Genomic DNA, 10995 nt, shown 5'->3' with positions numbered 1-10995 from the left:
TAAAAGTAGCGTTTCTTCTCTATAAATATACTCAAGTAAAAGTAAAAGTAAAAGTATGTTGCATTAAAACTACTCTTAGAAGTACAATTTATCCCAAAAGTTACTCAAGTAGATGTAACGGATTAAATGTAGCGCGTTACTACCCACCTCTGTATATATATATATATATATATATATATATATATATATATATATATATATATATATATATATATATATATATATATATATATATATATATGTATATATATATATATATTTTTTTTTAACAAATACATGCCGACATATTCATTATAAAGTGGCCCGAATATGAGTTTAAATAAATAATCATATAAACTGTCATTATTCACTCAGTTTCCCCTCACTTCATAGCGTAAATCACCAAAAATGATTCCCGGGCGCGGCACCGCTGCTGCCCACTGCTCCCCTCACCTCCCAGGGGGTGAACAAGGGGATGGGTCAAATGCAGAGGACACATTTCACCACACCTAGTGTGTGTGTGTGACAATCATTTGGTACTTTAAGGTAGAGAGCCCCTTTAGTGTGTCGGTATCCAATCCATTCCACTTGTTCATATAGAAAATGCCCACATCACTCAAAATCCAGTCCGCATTTTCTCTGCGACCTTGCCTGCGGTCCTTGGACTTGTTCATGTAGAAAATGCCCACATCACTCTTGTAGAATCTATATAAAGTAATATACATTAGCCTAATGTTAAAATAATGAAAAAAACATCATTAAATATATTTGTTTTATTGTATTTTTACATAAATAGCTGTTGTATTATTATAGGATGGCTTGTTAAACATTTCATAGGATTTTCAGAGGGAGGAAAAACCAAGACATTTAATATAACATGTTAAATCAATAAATACATAAAAAGAAAAAGAAAAAAAATGGTTAAAAGCCATCGTCCCGGGGAGCATTTCATTTTGTCCCGTGCATTTTTTAAATAATAATAACAGTGAATAATTTCTAAGTATTTGTTAGTATTTTGTGTAGTTTTGTGCTTGTGCGCTACGTTCGCTCTCCTGGGGGCTAAGCCCCCCCTGTCCTTAAAAGCTAGTGACGCCCCTGATGGACTTTATTGTCATTATATTTGCATATAACGAGATTAAGGACTCCAATTTAAGGTGCGGTAGTGGAAACATATATGGATTAAAAATGAATCACATAAGAAGTAATAAAGATAAAATATACGAATTGAAATAAACAGACTACTATCCAATAAAAACAATAAGCAATCCTGTACAATATACAAAACAATATACAAAATACTGTACAATATACAGAGCAAAACAAGAGTACCGGAGTAATAAAGTAATGACAATCAGTGTCGGACGTATTGCACTCGAAGGGTAATATTGCACAGTAGGGTATTAGGGTAGGATATTATATAGGGGTGAATAATTTATTATAAGTTTGAGTTCAAGATGGTGACAGCTCTGGGAAAGAAGCTGTCTCTGAGCCTGTTTGTTCTGGTTCTGATGCACTTGTAGCGCCTGCCCGGTGGTAGCAGGTCAAACAGGTGGAAGCCAGGGTGCGTGCTGTCATTGGTAATGTTTTTTGCTCTGTTGAGGCAACGGGAGTTGTGTAAATCCTTCAGGGAGGGGAGGGGGTAGACGATGATTTTTTTGTGCAGAGTTTATGACCCTCTGAATCGCCTTTTTGTCTGCTTCAGTGCAGCTGGCGTGCCACACTGTTATGCAGTACTATATGCAGGCTCTCGACAGCCGAGCGATAGAAGGTCACCTTTAGCTGCTTCTCCAGTCTGTTCTTCCTCAGCACCTTCAGAAAGTGGAGTCTCTGCTTGGCCTTCTGGATGACCACAGTTGTATTTGGGGTCCAGGAGAGGTCAGCAGATATGAGGGTGCCGAGGAACTTGAAAGAACTGACTCTCTCCACCTCCTCGCCGTTGATGTAGAGTGCGGCGGGGTCTGCAGTGTTTTTCCTGAAGTCAAAGATGAGTTCCTTGGTTTTTGTGGTGTTCAGTGCCTGGTTATTCACTGAACACCACGCTGATAGTTTCAGGACCTCATCTCTGTATGCAGACTCATCCCCCCTGTAATGGGTCCAACCACCGTTGTGTCATCGGCAAATTTGATGATGGTGTTCTCCTGGTGGGCTGGACTACAGTCGTGGATGTAGAGGGATTACAACAAAGGGCTCAGCAAAAAGCCCTGCGGACAGCCGATGCTGAGTGTGCGGGAGGAGGAGAGATGGGGGCCGAGTTTCACTGTCTGGGGTCGGTTGGTCAGGAAGTCCTTAATCCAAAAACAGGTAGTCCAGCAGTTTGGTGTTAAGGATGTCTGGTATGATTGTATTGAAGGCGGAGCTATAGTCGATGAAAAGCATCCTGTCATAGCTCCCTCGGTGTTCCAGGTGGCTCAGTGCAGAGTGGAGAGCTATGGTTATGGCGTCGTCCATGGATCTGTTTTCCCGGTAGGCAAACCGTTGTGGGTCTAGAGTGGGGGGGAGGCAGGCTTGGATGCGGTGTAGGACCAGCCTCTCAAAGCACTATATGATGACAGGTGTGAGTGCTACTGGGCGATAGTCAATGAGGTTGTTTGTGGCAGCTTTCTTGGGTGCCGGGATAATTGTGGCGGATTTAAGGCACGGTGGGATGAGTGCCTGTGCCAAGGAGAGGTTGAAGAGGACAGTGACAATGTAGGAGAGCTGAAAGCATGCTTTGAGCACCTTCCCGGGTACTCCGTCTGGACCAGCCGCCTTCCTGGGGTTCACTGCACTGAGCACCCGTCTGACCTCATGCTCCTCAAGAGTGAGTGTGGGAGTGCTTGGGGCTGGGGGGAAGGGGGTGGTGAGGCTGTGACTGGTTGTGATGTCTCAAAGCGAGCAAAGAAGCAGTTCAGCTCCTCTGCCAGCGATACATCCCAGTCCCCGGTTGTTGCGTCACAGCCTCTGTAGTTGGTGATGTGCTATATGCCCTGCCACATCTGCCGTGGGTTGTTGCTTGAGAGATGGTCTTGGATCCTCTCTTTGTAGTCCGTCTTGGCTTCTTTGAGTCCTCTTTTCAGGTCAGCTCGCGCAGCGCTGTACAGAGCACTGTCACCTGACCTGAAGGCGGTGTCACGGGCATTGAGGAGCATGCGGACCTGGCTTGTCATCCAGGGTTTCTGGTTTGGGTAAACCCGGATGCTTTTTCCACAGTTACATTGCCGATACAGTACTTTATGTAGAATAGTACCGACTCTGTGTGTGTGGGCAGGTCTTGGTCTTCAAAAACACCCCATGCAGTGTGTGCAAAGCAGTCCTGTAGCTGGGGGAGTGCATCCTCAGGCCAAGTTGTAACAGTCTTTGTCACTGCTTTTGTCCTTGCTCTGAGGGGGGTGTAGGCAGGGGGGAGCAGCAAGGTGAGGTGGTCTGACTGGCCTAGGTAGGGAGGGTGATGGCTCTATATGTCTCTTAGATGTTGGAGTAAACATGGTCAAGAGTGTTCCCCCCTCTAGTTGGGCATTTAACATACTGGTAAAATTTGCGTAGTACAGTTTTCAGATTGACTTTATTAAAATCTCCAGCAATAATGTGAGTGCCATTGGGGTGGGCACGTGGTTGTTTATTTATTGTGTTTAGCAGTAGAGAGAGCCATGCTAACATTAGCATCCGGTGGTATGTAAACTGTCGTGATGATTACTACTGTTACTACCAGAGTCCTCGTTTCGGTCCCGACGTAGCAGCGTGCGGCCTGCGTCGGGGATTAGGGGGTGAAGCCAGGTTTCGAAAATTACCAAAAAACAGCAGTCCTGGATGTAGCTATTTCCAGCCAGCTCGAGTTTTAGGTCATCTATTTTGTGATTGATTGATTGATTGATTGAAACTTTTATTCGTAGATTGCACAGTACAGTACATATTCCGCACAATTGACCACTAAATGGTAGCACCCAAATAAGTTTTTCATCCTGTTTAAGGCGGGGTCCACGTTAATCAATTCATGGTGAACCATGGATCTGGCGTTGGTGAGGTATATGCTCGGCAGCGGAGGCTTGTGGGGCCGTTTTTTGATTCTCGCCAGGAGACCAGACCGGCAGCCCCGCTTTTGTTTCCTCTCCCGCCGACGCCTGCGTCGCCTGCCGAGTCCGATTACAATCCACTGAGATTATGGCGGTCTCACTATCTCGTCGGGTATGTTGTGCAAGCGGTGGAAATTGCTCGAGACAGCTATCCTGTGTAGAAAACCAATGTCCAGCAGGTTTTGACGACTGTGTTGTGTCGCGACGGTAGACAGACATAACCAAAACACTATAAAACATACAAACCCCGTTTCCATATGAGTTGGGAAATTGTGTTAGATGTAAATATAAACGGAATACAATGATTTGCAAATCCTTTTCAACCCATATTCAATCGAATGCACTACAAAGACAACATATTTGATGTTCAAATTCATAAACTTTATTTTTTTTTTTGCAAATAATAATTAACTTAGAATTTCATGGCTGCAACACGTGCCAAAGAAGTTGGGAAAGGGCATGTTCACCACTGTTCCTTTTAACAACACTCAGTAAACGTTTGGGAACTGAGGAGACACATTTTTTAAGCTTCTCAGGTGGAATTCTTTCCCATTCTTGCTTGATGTACAGCTTAAGTTGTTCAACAATCCGGGGGTCTCCGATGTGGTATTGTAGGCTTCATAATGCGCCACACATTCTCAATGGGAGACAGGTCTGGACTACAGGCAGGCCAGTCTAGTATCCGCACTCTTTTACTATGAAGCCACGTTGATGTAACACATGGCTTGGCATTGTCTTGCTGAAATAAGCAGGGGCGTCCATGGTAACGTTGCTTGGATGGCAACATATGTTGCTCCAAAACCTGTATGTACCTTTCAGCAATAATGGCGCCTTCACAGATGTGTAAGTTACCCATGTCTTGGGCACTAATACACCCCCATACCATCACGGATGCTGGCTTTTCAACTTTGCGCCTATAACAATCCGGATGGTTCTTTTCCTCTTTGGTCCGGAGGACACGACGTCCACAGTTTCCAAAAACAATTTGAAATGTGGACTCGTCAGACCACAGAACACTTTTCCACTTTGTATCAGTCCATCTTAGATGAGCTCAGGCCCAGCCAAGCCGACGGCGTTTCTGGGTGTTGTTGATAAACGGTTTTCGCCTTGCATAGGAGAGTTTTTAACTTGCACTTACAGATGTAGCGACCAACTGTAGTTACTGACAGTGGGTTTCTGAAGTGTTCCTGAGCCCATGCGGTGATATCCTTTACACACCGATGTCGCTTGTTGATGCAGTACAGCCTGAGGGATCGAAGGTCACAGGCTTAGCTGCTTACGTGCAGTGATTTCTCCAGATTCTCTGAACCCTTTGATGATATTACGGACCTTAGATGGTGAAATTCCTAAATTCCTTGCAATAGATGGTTGAGAAAGGTTTTTCTTAAACTGTTCAAAAATTTGCTCATGCATTTCTTGACAAAATGGTGACCTTCGCCCCATCCTTGTTTGTGAATGACTGAGCATTTCATGGAATCTACTTTTATACCCAATCATGGCACCCACCTGTTCCCAATTAGCCTGCACACCTGTGTGATGTTCCAAATAAGTGTTTGATGAGCATTCCTCAACTTTATCAGTATTTATTGCCACCTTTCCCAACTTCTTTGTCACGTGTTGCTGGCATCAAATTCTAAAGGTAATGATTATTTGCAAAAAACAAATTATCAGTTTGAACATCAAATATGTTGTCTTTGTAGCATATTCAACTGAATATGGGTTGAAAATGATTTGCAAATCATTGTATTCTGTTTATATTTACATCTAACACAATTTCCCAACTCATATGGAAACGGGGTTTGTAAAAGGAAGCACCGAAAGTGGGAGTTGTAAGCCGCTGTTAGCCATTTTGTTAATGGTAATTTGTATTCCGAAGTCCAAATTAGGGCCTCTTCCCTATGAGGAGTGATCCAGCCCACCTGTGAATGTCAAACTAAGGGGCATTATCTTATTATGTGCTCAAACTGAAATACTACTATTTACTTAAACTTGGTCGTTCGCTTTCTCCAAGGTGAATATAAACCTTCACCATAAGCAAAACATAATATGAGTTAATTAATTCACTTCAGCATCTAATGGTGCATCACAATTGGTGTTTTGTAGGAAGAATGTTGTTCCTATTTTGCGTGGGCCTTGTGTGTCCTCACCCAGCCAGTCTCTGGTAAACAATGTCCCATCATGCTGACATCCACTGAATGTGAGGGCTCATAAAACACCACATAAACATACATACGCCAGCCCCTGGGGTCCACTTCCCAAGAATGCTGAGTGTCTCCTATCTTGGGGAGTTGTGAAGAAGTTGTAACGGACAGGACACTGATGGCCAAGTGAGGGAGTTGATTGATTGATTGATTGATTGAGAAGTTTATTGACATCTTAAAGAATTGAATCCATGCAATGCTTTAAAAAGGCAAATGGATGGCACAAAAAGTCAAAAGGCTTGTTTCCATTGTGGTCCATTAAGTCAGTATTTTGGTGAGCAACAGGGCCCCAAAATTGTAAACAGACTGACACTGTGTAAGAGAGACTTGGCACCATCTGTGTCCTAATTGATATGATGACATTCAGCAATTTTCAAGGTCCAACTTTAATTTCAGCCACGCCTTCTTCTCGTTAACAATGACGCCAAAATAATGCCAAAATAATGCCGTCAGAACTAATAAATAAGAAAAACAGAACTTACTAGTGATGGGTCCGGCAACACCGATGCATCGGCGCAAGCGTCGAGCTCATAGAGCGAAACCCTGTGTCGGTGCGCGTACCGCTTTTAGAAAGTCACGTGACCGATCATGAGCTGTTTTGGTCACGTGACCGATACGCGAACTGTGTCGCACTGACGCCTCCTCTGTGCCCTGTGAGCGGGTCTTTTCTACAGACGGAGAAATAATAACTAAGAAGAGAAAGCGTCTAAAATTGAATACGTTGGAAGAACTGTTTTTTTTTTTTAATAAAAATGTGTAAAAAAAAAATAATAATAATAATTTCCAGGTCCACAAGCATCCTCATTCACAACACGTTCTCTTAGATTTCCATGTTATGATACATGTTCACATTATTTATTGACTGTATCTAAAAAAGACAAAAAATATATTTTTATTTAAATGAAGTCATGAAATAATCCTAAATGAAATACAATGACTTGGTTTATATTATTGTATATACTAGGTCAGTGGTTCTCAACCTTTTTTCAGCAATGTACCTCCTGTGAATTTTTTTTAATTCAAGTACCCCCTAATCAGAGCAAAGCATTTTTGGTTGAAAAAAAGAGATAAAGGAGCACTATGTCATCAGTTTCTGATTTATTAAATTGTATAACAGTGCAAAATATTGCTCATTTGTAGTGGTCTTTCTTGAACTATTTGGAAAAAAAGATATAAAAATAACTAAAAACTTGTTGAAAAATAAACAAGTGATTCAATTATAAATAAAGATTTCTACACATAGAAGTAATCATCAACTTAAAGTGCCCTCTTTGGGGATTGTAGATTCATGAACTTAATTCTAAACATTTCTTCACAAAAAAAAAAATCTTTAACATCAATATTTATGGAACATGTCCACAAAAAATCTAGCTGTCAACACTGAATATTGCAGTTGCATTTCTTTTCACAGTTCTTTTTGACAGAAATTTTAGTGACAGACCTGAACTTGTGCTTCACTGAGTTTATGAACTTACATTCATATTTTGTTGAAGTATTATTCAATAAATATATTTATAAAGGATTTTTGAATTGTTGCTATTTTTAGAATATTTTTTAAAAATCTCACGTACCCCTTGGCATACCTTCAAGTACCCCCAGGGGTACGCTTACCCCCATTTGAGAACCACTGTACTAGGTCATAAAATCAGTGTCAGTTGAGTCGGTCCATAGGTTGCCTGTAGGGATTTTTAATGTCCAGCAGATGTCAGTATTTAGTGACACAATATCGACACAGTATCAATACAGTTTTGCAATGTGTCGAAACGCTTCATGACGCCTCATCAACCCATCACTAACGCCTCATCAACCCATCACTAGAACTTACAATTAGTCTGATATCAAATAAAAGAAAACACATTGATTTCACATACATTATCAGAAAGAATCATGCCTCACTGGCCTCACAAACTCCAAGGGAATAAAGTTTATTTTCAAGCCGAGACTCCATTAACCTCTCACATCGAATGCTTGCTGTCTCATGCTGCTTCCCTTATTCCGTCACATATCAATCGTCCCCCCAACAATGTGACCAAACCGGAACAAAAAATATGTTCCTCTCCAATTGACATGGGGTTTGTAACAAAAATAAGGTTAACATATACTTGCATGAATTAACCAAAGGAAATACATTTTTAATCACATTATATGTAAATATGAACTTATATTTATACATTGTATTTATTTACTCTAACCAACTATGAATTATATAACATACAGATGTGATGGGACACAAGTAGGGGATTTTATTTTTTAATGTTTCATTGCCATGCATGTCTTATTGTTTTTATTGCTGTGGATTTTAATTGCATGTTTTTACACTTTAGAATTTGATTGTATTTTTAATTGCATGTTTTTACTCCTTGTGGACTTTGCTGGCATTTTAAGACGTTGCCCCTTTTAGCTTGTTGCCCCTGACAACCAAAGTGCCGATTGAACGGCGCCTGAAATCAGATGCACCTGTGGAGCATTAGGACTGCACACATTTAAAGGAGGGAGGAACAGAAGGAAGGGGAACCGGAGAGTATCGACTGGCTTTGCCAAGAGCGTCCGGGTGGACGCCCGCAGGCTGGGAAGGAATCCAGGACTACGCAGCAGACCCCGCAAGCTACCGGAGTGAACCCCAAGAAGCCCACAACACGCAGGGGCAGAGGAAACTCTGCCTCCGAAGTAAGTGTCGTGGATTGTGGATCTGTGGGGGTGATCAATTGCCTTTGGCTGTGGGCTTGCGGGCTCGGGCGTTGTACGCTGGCTGTGTGGTCCTGTGGGCAGGAGCGGTCGGGACCCAGAGAGCTGCGGTGACTCCTGGGAGCGACCAAGAGGCGGGGAGAAACGGGACGCGTACGGCCACGTAGGTCCCACCAGAGACTGGTGAGGAGAGTGGGCGTACTCAATATTTCTACGCTGAACTACAGCAGAGCCTTGCGTGTAAGTGTGACGTCAGCCCTGAGAGTGTCTCCGTGTTTTTAGATTATTTTATCCCCGTGGCCTGCCTCCGATTTAATTTGTGTGCAGGAGGACACCGTGGAAGTGAGCGGAGCCATGCCTGTCGTGGCTGTACCCTCACCTATATTATTGTTTACCAAATGGTATTTTTAGTGTTATCAACTTGACTGTATTTTTAATTTGTATTGAATAAATTGTAAATGAGCATCATTATCTTTCCTTATTTTGGGACGGTTGCAGGGCCGGCCCGTGGCATAGGCCGTATAGGCAAATGCTAAGGGCGCCGTCCATGAGGGGGCGCCACGCCAGTGCCACAAATGTTGGAGAAAAAAAAAGAAAAGAAAAAAAGTTGGTACTATTATTTCTAAATACAAAAAATAATCCCACGTTAATTAAAATGCAAAGTAAAGCCTATTTAATAGAAATATTATTTGTTACAACATTACGCCCCCTCTCCCCCCGCACGGTGCGCCCCCTCCCTTCCCGTATCATGACTCTTTTTGGACGTCACCACATCAAAAAATCAACACAAGATGTCAAAACGGCCAAAACTGTCAGGTGCCCAGGGAAGAAAAAAGAGAAAAGAAGAGGAGGAGAAACGAGAAAAGACAGAGGTAGCAGGTAGGTGAGCCGAACATGAAATTATTTGTCTGTTACAGAATGTGATAGTAACCCGGCTTTTTAGCATTAAGCTAATGTCACATGATTCGGCAATTGCCAATCAATAAATAGCTAGTTCTGTTTTAACGTCGGGTTAATATTGTGGAGGGGGCTAAATTGTTATGGAAAATAATAATGTAACGTTAGGTAATTACAGTACTCCCACCTTACATTTTTCAGGGACATTTGTATTAGATCTTTTAAGCAGCTGTTTTTTGTTTACATTGTTATTGCCTTCTGGTTAGCTATGTTTGCTTTGCTGGTAATAGTCACTTTTCCACCCCTTTATATATTAGGTATAGTTGTAAGTAAAAAAAAAAAAAGGTCAAAGACAAAGCTATTCGGTTTCTTGTGAGTATATACACTTCACTGCCGATGTGGGGGGGCGCCACCTAAAATCTTGCCTAGGGCGCCAGATTGGTTAGGGCCAGGCCTGGACGGTTGCTCTCACTACATTGAGTTCTTAATATTTACATTTGTTTTAAGTACAATTTTACTAGATTTTAATATTCCGCCACTCGGGTCCATCACATATACAATGTGCTTCTGTCAGCAGCTACACTTTTCCTAACTAAGAGTTTCCCGCTTGTCTCCAACCCTTCCCCCATGCATTCCTGAGATAAGATAAAAGGTGTGTGCCTCACCGACACTCTCCTGTAAACAGACGGCCTTTGTCTTTTGAGGCCTCCAATAAATACTCCAAAAAAAAGGTATTCTCTGGAAATGTCTTATTAAATAGATTATTATATTGTAAAACAGACACTTTACTTTTGCTTGTCCTTATGTCCCTGCAAGATGATGTTACGTTTTGGACGCATGGCTGCAATGTTTGTGATCTCTCGGATGCGGAATTTTACACCAGTAAAACCAGCAAACCAGCAAACCAGTAATAATAGTCTGCAAATTGTGTTGTTGTTGAATTATATTTATCTGATTTAAAGTCAAATACAGTTTATATACTTGTCTGTCTATCTGTGTTAGCCCTGCGATGAGGTGGCGACTTGTCCAGGGTGTACACCGCCTTCCGCCCGAATGCAGCTGAGATAGGCTCCAGCACCCCCCGCCACCCCGAAAGGGACACGCGGTAGATAAATGGATGGATGCTATTTTGTGTAGACACCATGAAAACATACATTTAGAATGAATCGTTCATGACTTGCCCA

At 42.1% G+C, this 10995-nt stretch overlaps 1 protein-coding gene across 1 annotated transcript in view; it reads left to right on the top strand.

The window, feature by feature from the left end:
- The window catches only part of LOC133624001 (uncharacterized), a 270822-nt gene that overhangs the window by 87720 nt on the left and 172107 nt on the right, over window positions 1-10995 (top strand). The gene's annotated exons all lie outside the window — the stretch shown is intronic.

This window comes from Nerophis lumbriciformis, linkage group LG26, assembly GCF_033978685.3.
Source record: "Nerophis lumbriciformis linkage group LG26, RoL_Nlum_v2.1, whole genome shotgun sequence".
NCBI lineage: Eukaryota > Metazoa > Chordata > Actinopteri > Syngnathiformes > Syngnathidae > Nerophis > Nerophis lumbriciformis.
The sequence above is the reverse complement of the archived record's forward strand: the minus strand, read 5'-3'. Positions and strand labels throughout refer to the sequence as shown.